This window comes from Microcaecilia unicolor, chromosome 6 (assembly GCF_901765095.1).
Source record: "Microcaecilia unicolor chromosome 6, aMicUni1.1, whole genome shotgun sequence".
In the NCBI taxonomy this organism is placed as follows: Eukaryota; Metazoa; Chordata; class Amphibia; order Gymnophiona; family Siphonopidae; genus Microcaecilia; species Microcaecilia unicolor.
The window spans coordinates 132,912,852-132,932,301 of NC_044036.1; the positions used below are offsets into that span (position 1 = coordinate 132,912,852).

General features: G+C 41.8%; 1 protein-coding gene across 3 annotated transcripts in view; it reads right to left on the reverse strand.

Annotated features, from left to right (window-relative positions):
* Positions 1-10,673, reverse strand: part of TMCC1 (transmembrane and coiled-coil domain family 1) — a 150,714-nt gene extending 140,041 nt beyond the window's left edge. The window contains exons 1-2 of one of the 3 annotated variants that reach the window (XM_030205752.1): positions 10,586-10,673; positions 3,654-3,882 (exon numbers count right to left, since the gene is read on the reverse strand). The gene's annotated coding sequence lies outside the window, so the exon portion shown is untranslated. Of the gene's footprint in view, positions 1-3,653; positions 3,883-9,953; positions 10,368-10,421; positions 10,502-10,585 lie in introns of those variants that run through there. The other 2 variants (XM_030205754.1, XM_030205755.1) reach the window with 2 other exon arrangements.
* Positions 10,674-19,450: the final 8,777 nt, after the last annotated feature.

The following is a 19,450-nucleotide window of genomic DNA, read 5'->3' on the forward strand; positions in this document are numbered from 1 at the left end:
TTGGACAAGTTTCTGGAGGGAAAGTCCATAGTCTGCTATTGAGACAGACATGGGGGAAGCCATTGCTTGCCCTGAGATTCTGCACACTACTAACTGGCTTTCTGCCTGGTACTTGTGACCTGGATTGGCCACTGGGCTAAATGAACCATTGGTCTGACCCAGTATGGCTATTAACACCTAAAGTTTATAGCTCTCATGAGGTTTGTGTTTAGAAGCCGCAGTTTAAATTGTAGGTCCTCATTTGCTGTGGTGAGTATGTGTGTGTACACAAGTGCAGGGGTAATTGGTAGACTGGCTCACCTGGAACAAAGAGTCAGATATTTTTGCTTACACCCCCTGAACTAGGGAGAAGCTGTGGGGTACAAATAAGCAAGAAGTTACTGCCTACAGTTATGCAGGTGGAGAGTGCAAAAATTCTACTGTAGGGCCAGAATAAGGTACGGATTTTTGCTTCCCCTGGATCTCAGGCTACGTATACAGATCAGATATTATACAGACCTGGAGGCAGCATGGAAAAGAGAGGAGGCATTTAGTTTGAAGCATCCTCTGGGTGATAAAGATTCAAAGCTTACATACCGTGTTGACATTAAAATTTATGAAAGTTCAAAAAAAGGTCACAGCACCTGACACCTCACCACATGCGTGGGATAAACACAAAGGAATCCTGTTTAGAAGGAATGGTTCCGCGGAATCTTAGCGGAGATTGGGTGGTGACGCTGGTAACTGAGAAACAAACTGGGAGCTGGCAGACTGCTACGGTCTATGCCCTGATCGTGACTGAAGAGACGTGGATGGGCCAGAGTGTAAGTTTTAAGGGGCTTTGACGTTAGCTACAGAACTTAGTACAAGAACAGTGCTGGACAGACTTTTACGGTTTACGCCCTGAGAATGGCAAGGTATACATATAAAGTACTGCATACCACGTAAAATGAGCTTATCTTGTTGGGCAGAATGGATGGATAGTACAGGTCTTTATCTGTCGTCATTTACTATGTTACTACCTCCAAGAGTCTTTTGGAAGCCACATTTCCTCATGTTATATCAAATTTGCCTCTGAGACAGCTCACAACAAGCATTGAAAAAGAAAAGTTACGACAGATAAATGCAGATTCTATCAAAAACAGCTGGAAACAGTTGCTTTTCTCGTTGCTGCCTGTGACCTGCTGATGGAAAAAAATCAGTATACAGAAAAGCACATATATGCTAAGAGTTGTATTTTTATCACAAGGGTTAATAGAGGTTTTAGGATTTTATACATTTGTTTGCATTTGTGTATGGGAATTTTGTGTTATTGTATGTTGATATTATAGCCCATTGAGAGAAGGATCTGCTTCCTGGATTGGCAGGTCATACATTTACGCAAAACAAATAAAATGCATGTTTTATTCCTACACTTGGCTGCTTTGTGATGTATCAGCACCACATCTGCATATTTTTCTCACATAATCTGCTCTGGCAGCTATTTTTAGCCAACTGTTTTCCACAAAACCAGTCTCAATCAAAATTCTTCTAAAATTCCCATCAAAGAAACACTAATGAGGCATCATTTTCCTTACAAGCTCAGAGTTTTGTACAACACAAACAACGCTACTTTAGGATTTCTGTTGAACAACGGCTGCTGCTAAAAATAAATGACTGTTTGGAACCAAAGGCCATGCATATTTGGCAGCAAGAACTTATGCTACCCTACAGGTCCAACGCGGCAGCCTCAGTGTCCCATGGGCTAGACACCCCCACTTTTATTCACTGGAGATCTATAAAGCCCCTGCTGCTAACATGCAATGCACAACTAAGTTCAGCTCTCTGAAATCCCATCAGGGTAGAGTTTTCTTTCATGGAAGCAGAAAACAAGAGATTGGCCACACTATGTGAGGATAGAATGGTACAGGAAAGATGCCTTGAATCAGTATGACACATAATACTGAAGCAGCAGCAGCACCACGGGATACATATCCCACGTAGCAGCTGTGAAAATGTCTTTTAACCACACCAGCAGATTTCTGGGTTTCACGTCTTGTGAATTTTAATTTTCAAATTGTTTTCTCTTTTTTTTCTTTGAAGGCCATTCTGTTTCTATAACCAGACAGCCTTCTTCACCAACAGCCTTTAAATACTGATTGGATTGTCTCTTTAGAAACAGCCCTGAATTACAGCCATCTCATCTACAAACAGCAGATGCTCTGACTTTGCAGAAGATCTGCCGCACTTAGGCATCATTTCTGAATGCTTTCAATCAAGGTCAGATCATATCATTTGTAATCATCTTTTGGAATGAAATCAGCAACTCAGATGACACAAAACTATGTTCTCTTAAACTAGGTGTTTTAGACAATTAAAATACTTATGGGCCACAAATCTAGTAAGAGGCCGCCTGATGCAGCAAACATGCAAACGTTTAAACACCGATAGGGCTAGATTCTATGGATGGCGATGAAAAAAAAATACACCTAGGCGTATTCTATAAACTAAAGTTAGGTACAGTTTAAAGAATACGCCTAGTGCCCATCAACTAAATTTAGTCATCCATATTTACGCCAAGTAAAACATGGTGTAATTGACAGCCACTAAGATGCGGAATGGGTGCATTCCATATCAGCGCACATAGATTTTAGAAACACCCACGACCCACCCATTCCACGCCCCCTTTTCAGTTCTGCATCTTGGAATTTATACGCAGAACTTTACAGAATACGCTTAGCAAGTTCTGTGCGTAAATTCTAATTAATGCCAATTAGTGGCAATTATCGGCAGATTGACTTGTTAAAATATTCAAGTTGCGCATGCAAACGTGACCTGCAGAATACAACCTGATTTGCACGTGCAACTCCGCTCGCACTATATACAATCCGGGCGATAATGTCTAAAAAAACAAAGCACCATAAATACGGTCATAAATCGAACAGTAAACACACAAAACATTAGCTGTGAAGTTTCTACAAGAAAAATCATGGAAAGCTGAGAGTCCAGAAATCCTTATGACATCTCTATTATAAAGAGGGGAAAGTGACAGAAGTGGAGCTCAGCCCTTGGAGTACGTTCTGATGACCTCTGCACCTTTTGATCAGTTGGTTTATACAATTAAACTTTCACAACTTCCAAAGTACAGAGACTACCCACCTCATCCAGGGGATGTCTATGAACTCTAGGAATGACTTTAATAAGGGTCCCCTATTTACAGCTGAACATGAAATGAGAAAGAAGTTTTGCCATGAAAACTAGTGGAAAAATCAGGCCTTATCCAGGGCAAATGTGTGGCTCAGAATGAGGATTCTCAGGTTCTAATCCTCGCTCTGCTCCAATTAAATTGCTAGATCTGTATGCTTCAATTTACCTAAATATAAAATCACATAACACAACACTGCCCAAGCTTCCTCTAGAGCTGTACAGCAGTATGACATGAACATTAGTCATGGTGTCCCCACCCTAGAGTTGGCTGCATGCATGCACCTGAACTGCTAAGATTGCAAAGCACATCATCCATTTTCTGGACAAGCAGCTTTATACAAAAACACAATTGTTTCTTTATTTACTTGTGGGTGTATGAAGCATGCTTTATATTTCATGTGTACACTGTACTCCTAGGTTACTACCAACTACAACACTATTCCAAAAAAAATAAATAAAAGCTATCGCCATTTATTATATTAACTTACCTCCAATACATCACACAAGCTCTTTTCTCTGCATAGATGCAAATTCAGTCATAATCCCAAATCTTCAAAAGAGCTCTTGTGTATTATTAAAAAAGTCATAGAGATGTAAAAATCCATCAGGAAGGTGGGAGAGCCATCCAAGGCAGGTCTGTCCTCTCCTCAGCGTGGGTTCCAGGCAGCTTGTTGGTGCAACATTCAGACAAGGCTTGAGCAAACCGACTTCTGGATCCTGCAAGAGTAAAACCCAACTGTAAATGAAAAGAAGAAATTACCACTCGCTGCTCAGCACAATCACGATGGCAACGAATGCAGGGAGGAGGGAGGGCAAAAAAAAAACATTCATTGTCTACTTAGACAGAGAACACGTGTGCTGGGCCCAGACCAAGTCAACCCACCCTGCTTCACTCATAGCCACAAAGCCTGCGGAGAAAGTTCACATTCCCCAACAAGGAAATGACATTTATTTCAGACTTGAGAATTGATAAGAGGACATCATAAGAAGATGGGCTCTGTGACTGTGTCCAGGTTTATTTGATGACTAAATGATTCCAGCCTGAATTATACATTTGCTAATAGCTAAAAGCATGAGTGGCATTTACATTTACAGAAGCAGTGGGGTTATTATGTTCGCCACTCGTCACATACGTTTCAGATATACCATTTAAAGTCATCTGTAACATCCTCAGCAATACTGATCAGTAGGATTCAGTGTGTGCTGCAATGTAATTTGGGGTTATTTTCCAACAAGGCTGCTCAAAGTGGGGAAAGACACAGTAAAAAAAAACCCCTCTACATTGGGGGAAAAATGTTAAATCTCAGTGTCATCCTCTTACAACAGAAGGGGTGGGGGCACAGGACTGATTTTTACAGTCATGGCATTTTACTTACAGAGGACAACCCATATTAGCCTGAAGCAGGAAAAATGACAAAGAAGCTGGTGACACCTTACTAACAGATTTACTGAGGCATTAAGCTTCCAAGGACAGGCCTGACCACATGTGCTCTGCTCCTTAAAAGCCCATGTTCCAATTAATCTATCAAATCAATAGGGTGCCATTAGCTTCCGTGCAGATACGGCATTTCAGTGAACTCAGAGCCCACCGGCATCACAAGACATTTTATCCATCAAGTGGGCAACTAAGAAAAGCTGCTTTTTGGGGAAAATATACCGTTTCTTTTACAAATTACATGTCCATAATTTAATCACTTCTTGATATCTGGTTTAACTTACATTTAAATTCTATTGAAGATGAATAAGAAAGTCCTATAGAGGAAATTCTTCTGAGGAATTAATAAGGATATAACCATTACATAGAGATCAGGGGTAATGCAGCTATTCTGACACTGAAAATATCAGTATATTGAGGCACAGCGATATATAAGGAAATACCTCCAGTAAACCGCTCCGGTGATGTCATAAAATCCATGACAGAAAGGTTGAACATTATAAAACTATTATCTCAGAGAGCAACACCTCCCTGTCTCTTTTCAGAACAAATCTATCTAGTCCAGATAACGTACAAATCAAAGGCCATGCCTATACCTTCACTTTCAGAATCAACTCTTCCTCCTGACTATTCACAGCACAGATCTCAGGCACCACAGTTTTTTTCTGCAATTGTCAGCTTAAAACAGAACTTCAAAAACAGACACACAGAACATATGGGCAAAGAAAGACCACAGAATCTGTGTACCTTGCCCATCCTAAGCAACTGCACAAGTTCTACAATCCCTTTGAATTTAGGATTTGAACTAAATCCCCTCCTCTCCCTTATTGCTTGCCTCATGCTTTCTTCAATTCAAATACAATCCTTGTCTCCAGTGGAAGGCTGTTTCATGCATCCACCATCCTTTCCGTGAAGAAATGTTTCCTCACATTCTCGAATCTACCCCTTTCACCCTCACCCTATAGGCCCCTCATTCCAGAGCTTCCTTTTCACTGGAGGCACTTCTGTGCATTTATACCTTGCAGAGATTTAAATGCCTCTATCATATATCCATTTTCCTGTCTTTCCTCCAGGGTATAGATGTTTACATCTTTAAAGTAGCCCCCTTATGCATTATAATGATTACCACTGACCCTTTTAGTAGCCACCCTGTAGACTGACTTTTCAAAGGTGGGAGGCATTTATTACCTCCCTTTTCCTGTTGGCCATTCCTCTCCTATGCAACCAAATATCCTTCTGGCTTTTGCTATTGTCTTATCTACCTGTTTGGCCACCTTAACATCATCAGATGTTTGTCCCCAGACTCATCCTTCTTTCATGTATAGAATGTGAACACTATCCTATACCACTCCTTTGTGTGTGTGTGGGTTCTTTAAATAAGAAAGCTCTGTAGTAAAGCAAATACCTCAGATTTCCTAGTTACCAAGCAATTGTCCTTTTCTTGCATGGTAAAACCTACTAGACCAACACGTACAGGAGGTGATCTCTCCACAAGAGAAAAGAAAGACAAATATACAAACAGTGGATCCAAAAGAAGTCCTCTCACAAATGATGTTTCCCAAACAAGGTCTTTATTTAAATCAATAAAACAATTTAAATAAAGACCTTGTTTGTAAAACCTATTAGACTCCATTAAAGACCCCAAGCTCCATCAGCTAGTCTCTCAGGGAAGCTGGAGGGCATCTATGAGCCCAGGCATTTTATTCAAAGCAATGTGAATAAAGTGAGTGTACAGTACTGTAAAATGGAAGTGGCCACCAACTGCTGGCTCACATGCAAACATTAACATTTCAGAAAGCACAGGAGCACAAGTGATCAGATCCTGGTTCTAAGAGTGCCTTAAAGAAGCCTTTGAGATGAGGACTGTATTTATCAATCATTTCTCTGCTTAAGAGTGAGTCACTGTAGACTGCTCCCAAAGCTGCAAAAATTGACTCTAGAATTACCATATTGTTCGCATAGTCTAAGATATCATCACTTACTGCTATTTCTATGTTTTAGGTCATGGACAAATCTGGTTATAAGGTGAAGTGAAAGAGACTACTAGAGCCAAAAGACCGTCTTTCAAAAAAAATGGAAAAGGATCCAAATGAAGAAAATAAGAAGGAACATAAGCACTGGCAAGTTAGATGCAAATCACTGATAAAGAAGGCTAAAAAAGAATATGAAGAGAAACTTGCCACAGTAGCAAAAGCCTGCGAGGGAATCTGTGGGACCGTTAGATCATTAAGGAGCAAAAAGGGAAACTCAGGGAGGACGAGGATATAACAGAAAGACTGAATAAATTCTCTGCTTCAGTCTTAACTGAAGAAGATATAAGATCTACCTGAACCAGAAACAGTTTTCAAGGGTGATGATGCAGAGGAACTGAAAGAAGTCTTGGTGAAAGTGGAAGACGTACTGAGCCAAATCAACAAAGAGTAGTAATCACCTAGACCGGATGGCATGCACCCCAGGGTACTGAAAGAACAAAACATAAAATTGCCAATCCGTTGGATGATTTTAACAAAAGGTTACAGATCACTAACATGGCACCTAAAGAGTGGAGGGTGGCCAATGTAACACCAATGTTTAAAAAGGGTTCTAGTGGTGATCCAGGAAATTACAGACAGTAAGCCTGACTTCAGTGCTGGGCAAAATATTAGAAACTATTATAAAGAATAAAAATACTGAAAACAAACAAATATGGTTGAATGAGACAAAGTCAACATGAATTCAGCCAAGGGAAGTTTTGCTTCACCAATTTCTTTGAAGGCACAAATAAACGTGGATAAAGGTGAGCCGGTTGATGAGGGGTATTTTCAGCATGATATCTAAGTCTGATTAGGACATTTTGCTGAAAGTGTCCAAACATCAAGCGGCGAACACAGCAATTTTCAAACCAGAAAAATTTATTTTTGTTTCAAAAATTGCTGTTTCCTAGATGCTTTTGTGCTCAGTGCATTTATTTTTTGGCACCATTAAAAAAAAAAAATTCCTAGGGAAAAACGCTCAAAAATACATCATTGGGATGCCTAGGGGCCAGGATTCTTAGTAGACTGGCCACACAGACATCCCAGTACAGCAGAAGGGCAGCCTAAGGGCACTGCGGTGGAACTCACATACAAGGTCCCAGGTTCACATCTCACCATAACCCCCTTATATTGTATGGTGAGCCCTCCAGCAAAAAATAATAACAGCTTAAAGTTTTGTAAAATTGCTTCTGATTTTTCCCACTGTGAAGCATAAATGTTTTTGTTATTTCTTCTGCTACTTACTAATCGTATTGAAAAAAAATCAGTTTGCTTGTATACTGCTCTGATCAACTTTTGTAAGAACAGAATTCAAAGTTTGGTAAACAAACTAGACAGCAGTTCTGCTAGCCCACTGAAAGAAAACATGCTTTTACTCATCAGGCTCTAGGTGAAGAACTGGAATGGCTTGTCCATAACTCAAGGTCCCTGAACATCGTGGATTGTTTGTCCTGGGATTGGTATCATGGTATGCTGCTAGTAATTGTGTTTCTGCCAGGTACTTACGACTTGGATTGGCCACTGTTGGAAGCAGGATAGTGGGCTAGATGGACCACTGGTCTGACCCAGTATGGCTATTTTTATGTTAATCCACGATGTTCAGGGACCATGAGTTATGGACAAAATATTCCAATTCCTCACCTAGAGCCTGATGTGTAAAAGCATGTTATAAATGCTGCCGTTATTATACTGAACATCTGTAAACAGTATACGCTAGCCCATAACCAACAGCTGAAAATTTGAATTGCTCACCAGAAGGATACAGCACTATCAGGAGGTGAGTAAAGACCCCACAAAGTTCCACTGGGTCTTGTGTTCCTGTGTGGTCACATTTACGTACACATCAATATGAGGCACACGCTGTCTTGTTATTTGAATATTTAAAATAAATTATTTATATATATATATATATATATATATATATATATATATATATATATATATATACAGCACATGCTACCTAAAGAAGCTTCATGGGGCCTTTTCTCTACCTGCCTTTCAACTATGCAACATCCTTTAGGTGAGCAAATTCAATTTTTAAGCACTGTCTTGACAGGCAGTCACAGAGGCTGAATTCAAAGGCGGGATAGATTTATTCAGCTTTCCTGTTGTGAACTTTCCCTGCTGGCCTAGACTCCAGCTGTTGAGACCACAGCTATCTGGAATGCAGAATGTAGTTCTGCTCACTCTATATTCCTGTGTTCTTGTCCATTTCTGAACAAAGCTATAATAAGCCAAAATAAAGCGAGTTTAAAAAAAATCTCCTTCTAGAATGAAAATTAGATGTGTAAGCTTAAAATCTTTTGATGGCCCCGGGAGCTTTCTGGTGCCCACTTTGCAACCCTTTACATATAAAAGTTTTGAGAGCACTGGGTTTGTAGGTCCTAAACTGTGGGTAGTGACCCAAATGGCATCAGGAGTCTGTCTATTCAAATTTTTAAAAACACCAACCCACAGAGGTCCACTTATGTCAGCCCAACTCCACGAACTTATATAAGCTGAGTTACAGCGTCACATCAGCTTGCGTGGAGTGGACTCAATAGTTGGTGGACAGCGGCATCAGGACATGCAATTCAACCTGCACAAGACTAACCAAGGAGAGGGGCTGGCCCGGATCAGCCACAGCAAGCAGCACAGTAGGAAAGAAGCCCAGTCCCCACGTCCCCAATCCACCAGCAAAGCGGCACCATTGTCAAAACTGGGACAAGCTTAGGGAAGAAAAAAGAGATGGGAGGGAAACAGGAGAACAGAGCAAATGGGAATCAAGACAGATAACACAAGGAACTGGAAAATCTGAAAGGGTCAATAGTGGGGAGCGGCAGCCTCCCCCACTTCATTTACCTTTGAATTTCAGTTCCTCCCCATCCCCCCCCCCATTTAGAGAAACATACCCCCAGCACTCACCCTCCTACCCCATTCATTCAGGCACCTCACTCACATGAATTCCACACATGTACACAGATTGGCATGGGGGAGGGGGAGCAGGGAGGGGGAGCAGAAGTATATGTGAATTTCAACTAGTAAAACAGGTTCACTCTGAAGAAATGTTTGGAAAGCACCAGTAGAGGCAGCTAAAAAAAAACAACCTCCAAGGAATGTGAATGATAAATACCTTTCATACGAAAAGCAGCAATAATATTAAATGAGCAAGAAAGAAAGGAAACAGATTCATAGAAATACGGCAAGAACTAGCACCATGCTTTTAACCAGAACAAAAAGCTGGGGCTGCATAAGAAATAAAACAGTAGGAAAGGTGTTGCTTTTTTTTTTTTTTTTTTTTAAATATGGTCTCCTGTAAGTGTTGCTGGTTTACAGGTCTTAAAGTAGGAAAGGATAATTACCAGCAGACTGTTGTTACAGGGCTATGGAGCATAAAAAATGGCAGTACTGTAGGTCTGACATTCTCTGTAATAAGCTTTTTAGCTGTAATGTCTTTTTATCAAGAAATATACTGCATGGATTAAAATGAAGAACAGAAACTACAATTAAAATCTCATCAGCAGCAGACAATTGACTCATTAGAAAGAAGAGAAAAAAAAAAGCGCTGAAGGCTGCAAAACATTACGGAAACGTTCAAGTCCAGCAAACAAGCAAAAAAAGTTGGTTTTGCACAAAAGGACAAACGAGTGATTTCACTGCTCCACAGTTACAACAGGGTCAATGAGAGCAAGGATCCAGGTACTAGACCGGTGCCCCTCCTCCCTCGACCCACTAAGCGGATCAAAGCAGCAGCAGCAGACACGGGTGGCCCCGCCCAATCGGCTCTTTGCACCGCGCACGCGACGGCTCCGGGATTCCCGCAGCAGCACCTGCAGCTCGCGTGACCTCATCCCTCGCACTGAACGGGACAGAGACGGCGGCCGCTCGTCTCTAAGAGACCCGGAAGCGCTCACGAGCCCCGAGCCCGAAGCGAAGCCCTTTCCTCACGGCGGAGGGGGAGGAGCCTGGCCCTCATCCTCCTGTCGTAACTCACCGGCGCCCGCAGCGTTTCACCGCCGGACCCCGCGCAGCTCCCTCCGCTACTGCAGCCCCGCCTCCTCACGCTCTACCGCACTCCGTACTGACGTCAACACGCAGAGGACGGGCTGAGGGGGAGGCGGGTCTAGGGCACAGGCTCCGCCCGCTCCCGGGCGTGGACTTTGGTACCTGTGTCAATCCCTGATGACAGCAGCTATCCCTGGAGTTCAAATAAACAACAAAGAAAAAGTGGCTTTCTGCTTTTCATCTATTAAGGAGGAGGAGCTGGAGGTAAGAATTCTGGGGAAATGGTCTTTGGTTGCTTGTAAACCCCTCCCCCCCAGGATCCCAAAGTGGCCAAATTGAGTAGTTGCTGGCTGCCCCATTCAGGGGCAACTGTGAAAGGAGTGAGAGGTAAGGCTTGGTCAGGGCCAGGGAACCCAGCTCAAAGCAGGAATCAGGCCAGGTTGCAACTGGAAGAAGGGCAGCCTAAAGGGTTCTGATCAGAGCAGTAAGGAGCAGCCTTTGAGATGGGGGAAAGGGCAAGAGGTCTTGTATATTGTGTAAATATGGGAAAGTAAAGTACAAAAAAGATCAAGTGAACAAAGGGACAAAGATTGGTGTACATGATCTTGGAAGGACAGACGGAGTCGCTGTACAGATGGAGATATACAAATGGTTTGCCTGCCTGTTGCATAAAGTTCAATAAAGTTGTGTTTGCATTAATTCAACATCCTTGGAGTGTTGTGTACTTCTTTTCAAGCGGGAGTGGGGATACTTGCTTCCTGAACTGGTAAAATCATCATTGAAAAGCCCCACTTAAAATTTCCCAATCCTCAGACCTTGATCCACTCCCAAGCTCGAACTTGAAGGACGATGCCGACTATAGACTGTGATGCATAGAGAGACACAGTGAAGTTTATCCGGGTCGCAGGTTGGAACTGAGCTAGTGGTGGTGGCGAGACCCGGGTTACATATATATAAAACCACCTCGGTTGTACCACGGAAAGGCAGTATATCATATCCAAGACCATTTACCCTTAACATAGAAATAAGTACTAGTACATTTACAATCAATACACAGAATGAGTACATACCTACATTTACAGCAAAGGTACATGCAATGAGTACACACCCACTTATATAGCAAGATCCATGAAAACATGTTCTGACAGGCACACAAACTCAAATAACCAGGGGGCCTGACAAATAATTGAAGGGGGATAGGTGTGAGGCTGGAGGTTCACCCAGGACACCCACTAGTTCTGCACCTAGTTATAAAATCACTCCCATAGGGATAACGCACAATATACCAGGTAATTCTATATATGGTACCTAACATTAGGTGCTAGTCAGTGGGGAAAAATGTTCTAACGGAGGCAAGGCACCAAAATGGAAGATAAACAGCAGATCTGCACAAAAACACACTTGCCCATTTGAGAGAACGAACTTCCGCTCATTACTGAAGACCCACCTCTTTAATAAAGCCTACCACAAGGATCAGCCAATGTGAATATGTACAAATCGCTCATCTATATTTAGCATTGTCTTTTAATATCTGCTTGTACACTATTACTCTGTCTTACTATCATCATGCTGACTAAAACCCTGCAATACTAAATGTCTATTAACTAACACTCTTCCACTATTCATAATGTATTGTAAGCCACTTTGAGCCTGCAAAGAGGTGGGATTAGGTGGGATACAAATGCAATAAATAAATAATAATAAAAATAATAATATAATGGTGCTCAAGTGTTTTTGCATGGATCTGCAAAGGGGGTGTAACAATGGCAGGGATACAGGTGGGTCAGAGGCGATTTATAGCTGGTTTCAGTTGGTGTAAATCCTCATGCCCAAAGCTGAGCGAAGACCCTGGCGCTGTGTGCCTATCCTGAAATGCCATGTATAGAATACCATTCACCAATTTGTTTTGGCACTTAACTGGAGTGGAAGAGTGGCCTAGTGGTTAGAGCACCAGTCTGCTGCTCCTTGTGATCCTGGACAAGTCACTTAACCCTCCATTGCCTCAGGTACAAACTTAGATTGTGAGCCCTCCTGGGACTGAGAAATATCCAGAGTACCTGAATGTAACTCACCTTGAGCTGCTACTGAAAAAGGTGTGAGCAAAAAATCCAAATAAAAAAAAACTTTGAGTGCCATTTACTGAATACAGCGCATAGGTGTATTCTACAACAACCCCTAGGCACCAGCAAAACCTTGTACTGTTCTTACATTCCGCAAACACCCTGCCAGTTCTATGCAGATGACAAATTAAAGAGAACCAGACAGGCCCTGGGAGCCAACAATAACATTAACATACCTGCAGTTACACCAGCCATAGACTTGGTGTGTGTACACACAAAACTGGGAGCCCTGCAAATATTCCCCCCCCCCCCCCCCCACGCATCTGTCCCCCTTCAAATTACACATCATTGCAGAATAGCCCTTGGGATGCTTTACACATGTAGGTGCTAATTTTGTCTGCATTTATTTAATAATTTGATATACTGCCTTTCAGATGAATAACAAGTGGTGTAGAGTAAAATTATACAGATGGAAACAATAATAAATTAAAAACAATTTCAGACATATAACAACACTTAGGCATTGAGGCAGCAAACATGAGGAAGGAATGCAGAGCCCAACATAATAACCCAAAAAGACTAGAGACCCTGAGACATAAAAGGGAGTTCTGGCAGTGTCAAGGTCAATGGTGTAGCCATGGGGGGGGGGGGGCTTGGGGCCCCCCCTACCATTTTGGGCCCAGGCCTCCCCTAGAACTGCAGCACCCCTTTACCTTCGATGGTGGGGATGCTGAGGCCCCACTAGCCAAATAAATACACTGCTGCTGCTCCCTTCCTCCTTGCGCTGTTTCCTTCCTGCTCTAAACATGAACTGGGAGCAGGAAGGAAGCATAGCGAGGAGGAGGTGTGCGGCAGGTACTGTATTTCTTTAGCTGGCAGAGTCTCGGTAACCCTGCCACCAAAGATATGGTTAGTGTTTGGGGGGGGGAAGAGAGGAATGCTTCCAACCCTGGGCACCCCCAAAATTGCAGAGCACGCTAAAATGAAACTAAGCTAGGTTTAAGAACCTGAGTAAAATGCCTTATCTTAATACCTGTCTTGAATTTCTTATATGAGATCTCCTGTTTGACATCTAAGAGCCGTTTTAAAGCATGGGTGCCACACAGCTAAAAGCTGAACTGTTTGTCAAATAGGGCTGTATCAAATATTTATAATCAATTCAATTCAGTCCCGAATAGTGCCCCGAATACATCATTCGTATGAATACGCTCTACTGTGCTAAATCATACTGGAATAAACACGTGATCTCTGATTTCACGTTGCTTCTTTTATTATTTGTTATGTTAAAGCTCAATGCCCGTTATTGATATTCGGTATTCATATTTGCCTGAATAATATTTTTCATTATTCGTATTTGGCCGAATAGTAAAATATGCAATTTGGTACAGCTCTAATGTCAAAGTATATGAGGACACGGCTGGGATGCCTTTTGAATTCTCAATAAATTTGCTTGCAAGGAAGAGAAAAAGAAAGCAGTATTGAATGCAAATAACTAGTAATACCAGTGTGATACGCCCAATGCTCTAAAATCAGTATTTTGTATGTGAGCCAAGCAGAAATCGGCAACCTGTTCTGTTCTTGTAGGGTTTAGTGCCATAAGTAATCTAATTTAGCCAGTATCAATATTAATTTTAATGGGGTTTTTCTCAGAATAAATTCTTATTATTACCCAGCTCCAACAAACTCTTCTCAATATCCTTACACACCACTTAAAGGGTACTGAGTATTGGATCCATCAGATATCCATGTCACCACCATTCAGGCTTTATATATGTGAGCCAGGCACTTTACTATGGTGGGCATGTATTCGTCATTGATCCATATGTGCAGGACGTCAGACTCACAGAAACAGAAGCCTGCACGGCCGTGTTGCTGATCTGCAAGGACAGGCTTCTACATGGAATGTTGCTAGTGGAATAGCAACATTCCATGTAGAATCTCAAATAGTAGCAACAGAATCTCAATAGTAGCAACATTCCATGTAGAATCTCAAATGGGGAAAGGGAACTGGGACTTGATATACCACCTTTCTCAGGTTTTTTGCAACTACATTCAAAGCAGTTTACATATATTCAGGTACTTATTTGTACCAGAGGCAATGGAGGGTTAAGTGACTTGCCCAGAGTCACAAGGAGCTGCAGTGGGAATCAAACCCAGTTCCCCAGGATCAAAGTCCACTGCACTAACCACTAGGCTACTCCTCCACCTCCAGACCTGTCCACCTCAGAACTCTCTCACTGGGATATATGGCTCCAGAAAAAGGAGGACAGATTGAGCCATCGCTTTCAATTGAAGTAAAATCTGGACTGGCTCAATCTGTCTTCTTTTTTTCTGGAGCCATATGGTAACCTGAGTCAAATCTTCTGCTAGTAGTGGTAAACATGTTCAGTACTGATGTCTTCCAGTCTGAACAACTCTGTATCCTGAAGTGGAACAAAACTATTGATCTTGTTCTTGCTGTGTTCAATTCAAAATAAAATAAAGATTAAAAAACAATTAATTTCTTCACCTGCCCTCAGGTTACAACCTCGTTTCCTCGGGTCAAAACAGAAAGAGCAGGTGAAGTTAGGGGGATGATGTTCACAGACCACATTACAACAATGTTATGAAGGGAGGTGGGGGGGAGGCTGAGTAATAAGAGCATAATAAAGAGGCAGTCTTGGCAGTAAATTAGAAAGCCCCTGTCTTGGGGTAGGTCCTTTATGTTTATTTTGGAAATGTCCAATTATTTTAATCTCTAATATCTTATTTTGGGATAGTTCTGAATTTCCCTTTTAGTGTGCTGCTGAAAAGGCGAATACCAAAAAGAGAAAAGCGCCACCCCCCCCCCAGTGGATATTTTGAGGACTTTGGCTGTTTTTTGAGAGTCACTGTTCACCTGGGAGTTGTCACAAACATATCTTCATACTTTCAGATGTGTCTCTCTTTTTCCTGCTTTCTGTCTCTCCTTCTTGCCATTGTTCTTTGATTCTCTCACACTTGGTGGGACTTCTCTGGGCTACTTCCATTGCTTTATCTGACATGGTGCCTTCCTGTTACTGCCTGGTATGTTTTCCTCCTGCCTAGATAACAAAGGTGCCATTCTGTCATCCCGTAGGCAGTGCCTGACACTCACAAGAATGTGACCAGTGGGGGTTAGAAGGTGCTCGTTGCCCTGGCATTCTTTAACTGCAGGACTGAATTTGCAGCTTTTCAGCCTCTCTGATTGGAATTTCTCCCAGAGGACATGGGAGTGGACAGCAGGGAAAAAAAACCTCAGACTCCACCGGCTATTGCAGAAAGTTATGACAAAGGGCCTTGTTCAGATCATTCAAGGAGCATCACCTTCCACAGTGCTGTAATGCCTGTGTCCAGCTGTAACCGCAGAGCTATGAATGACTTTATTGTCCACTGTCCGCTTGGACAGCAGAGAGATGTGTTGTGAAACAATGATATGCATGTCTTTGTGTCCATATAAGGCTGTAGAATTAGCAACATCTTACCCCTCATGTCAGAGACTTCGAACAAAGCAAATACATCCAGATATTTACTTTAGCCAAACATGAGTGAAGAAGTAGTTAGTGATGGCAGCAGATTGAGAAACAGGAAAGCCAGGGTTGAAATCCCACTTATACTCCTTGTGACCTTAGACAAGTCACGTCACCCTCCACGACCTTCAAAGCTGTTCTAAATTCACCCCATTAGCTGTGTGGGTGCTGCCACTGACCCATTTAACTTCTGGCTCCTCCTGAACTCCACTGGGCTGCCCCTGACCTGCGCACTTTCCACATGGCTGGTCAGAGCCAATATTCAGTGGCTCTACCCAGTTATCAGCAGTTGGGCGGCCATGAATGATTTAAGCGGGCTGGAGTATCTCCTACCCACTCAAATCCCTTTGAATATTGGGTGCCAGACTTTCTCATGATTAATACAGGGGTCCCTTTGGAGCCTGTGGATTGGGTCTGTGGAATGTATTGTGTCATGTTATTTTCTGTTGACATTTATTATAAACCATTCTTCATGGGTTGTTTTATTGTTTTTAATGTGTATTGTATATATATATATTGCTTTCTTAGGTCATTTCACCTGAAGAGCAGTTAAGCAAATATCTAAATAAATACATGAAATAAATAATACTTAAGAAAAAAAATTGGTGTGTGTGGGGGGAGGGGGGTTTGTAGGAAGTCTTTGGCCATAGTCATTAAGGGTCTGTTTTATCAAGCCACACTAGGATTTCAGGGTGTTAACCCCTCTATTATCCAAGTTCTCAATCTCAGTTAAACAAGGGACTGTCCCCAGCATCCTGTGCAGACCCTAAGCTTGGATCTGAGCCAAAAAGAGATGAGTGAGTGCCCCAGGTGTAGTGTAGACTAATGGCCAAAGCAAAGGATGCTCCTTTAAAAAACTGTCCAGGAACTTGTGCCCACACTGTCTCTTTAGTGAGGCTGGAAAGGCAGCTCCTATCCCATGTAAGATCTTCCCACCAATAATTAAATGTTATCATCTTCTCCAGATAGCATCACCAGATGCATGTAGAGCTTTGGAGACACACAGACCATCCCTGCTTCCTACAGCTTAGAGTCTAGCGAAGACAGACCAACAAGACATACAAACAAACAAATAAGAACCCGAAAAATTAACAGGGAAACTGATTGAGTGGGTTGTAGAAGGGATTAGTCAGGGTCGGGGCAACTTAAATTCAGTGAAATTTCAAGGAAGCAGGTCTCTGTATAAAAACTGCTAATGGGGTGGGTGAGCCTCCAGAATAGGGTGTTGAGATGATGGAGTTCACATGAAGATAGGAACCACTCAGAGTACCTGCAGAAAGCTGCCAGAATCAGCATTCAACATCATAAGCCATTTGTAGGAGAGAAACCAAAGACTGTGTGGGTGGATGAGAGACTGAGTGGGAAGATCAAAGAAAGTACAGAAAACAGAGACAGCAGTGGCCTTTTACAAGATACTGAATTTCAGCACTAACCTTTGCTATGCAATGTAACCTATTAATTTAATAGAACACTATTTGACAAGTATTAAGTGGTTTACAATATAAAATACAGCCAAACATCATAAATAAAGTAGGTGGAGCGTAATTCTGTTGCTTCCTGGTTGGTGATTGATTGCACTGCTTTACAGTGTGGTTTGCCTCTCTTTAGTGAACTGGAGTAATTGCATAAGATGCTGTACTCCTTGCATAAAGATTAGGTCACAAGCCAACATGTAGTTTTACAGTCTGATATCACAAGGGTCATACATTTGATATCCCGCCTTTCTGTGCTATAACCAAAGTGGTTACATATTATGCTCAGGTACTTTGTCCCTTGCTCACAGAAAGCTTCTATGGGGATGGATTCACAATGCACACACATATTTAATAAATCCACACAGAAATTTACAACTGCTGTCAAGCATGCTGTAATAGAAGTGAATTTTAAAGATTGTTTTTCAACCCTGTCTTGAACGACCAGTACACTTGGGGTCTGTATTGTTGATTAGAAGTAATTCTGTTTAAAAATGATTGTTTAAGTGTTACCTTAAAGGATTGCTTTTCAACCCTGCTTTTGTCCGATAATACACACTGAAATCTTGTCTGTGACCGAAAGTAACTTTTCTTGTGAATATAAAAAACAAGTTGGGATCCAGAAGATAAGACACAGCTCTAACTAATTTGGTATGCAAAGGGGAGGATGGCACTTATTTTCCAGGCCCAGTTTGGCCACCAGGACTTGGGAAAGCATGTGACCACGATAAGCAGTCTGTAATTTTCCACAGAAGCTTTCTGTAACTTTCCTTAGCTCTGAACATGAACTCAGAGCTTAATAAAAAGGGAGGGCTTGTCACAGTAAGGTGGGGTTCATCTGTGAGTAACATACAGACTGCGCAGAAGGTTTGCTCCTGGTCCAAAGCTCCTACCTCTCGCTGCGAATCGGGCCCCCCCAGCTGATAAGAGCCTGGATGATGGAGACCAGTGATGATTGTATGTATATAATGTATTGCTTCTTTTCCTGGTCTAAGAGATGTAGAGACCAGTGATGTAATGATTGTGTATAGAGTTAATCATGGTATATGTGCTAACCATTGTATGTGTGTGTGTGTGTGTGTATATATATATATATATATATAATGTATTTATTATATTTGTATCCCGCACTTTCCCACTAAAAGCAGGCTCAATGCGGCTTACATAGTAATAGGTAACACAGAATTTTGTTATGTAAAGTAGGAAATTAAATATAACATAATAGAAGGATGGATGGGTAGTAAATGGATGGGTAGGTAGGCAGAGACAGGTGATAGAGAGAGGAGGGTAAGGTGGGAGATAGATTCTGGGTCAATGCCGTTTTCTCTTCAGTATATGTAGAATTTAGCTTCCCTAATAAAGGTTTCATTTACTTATTACGAATCTAAAAGAATCCATGGTAATTATTGAGCAGTCTGTGTTAGTGAGACAGGCTGTAAATCCATAGCATTACACATGCATAGTAGGGACAATTACAAAACGAGATTTCCGAGTTTAAGCGCTCAGTACGTGTGTATCTGCAACAAAAGTAGCATTTCCCATAGTCATAAGAAGCATCACGAACAACCTCCAGTTCAGAAAAGACCGAAAGATCTACCTCAACAGGAAATTCTCTGAGTAAAATATGCACTAATCATTCTGGAACAACAGTACACAACCCAACCTCTAACTGTAATGCATCTTTTTATATAAGACATGAACTTAGACATATCTTCTCAAGAAACCCAATGATTATTCCATTCGCACTAACAGTTATCTTGCCAACCACTGTAAAACACAGAATCAATATCATTTC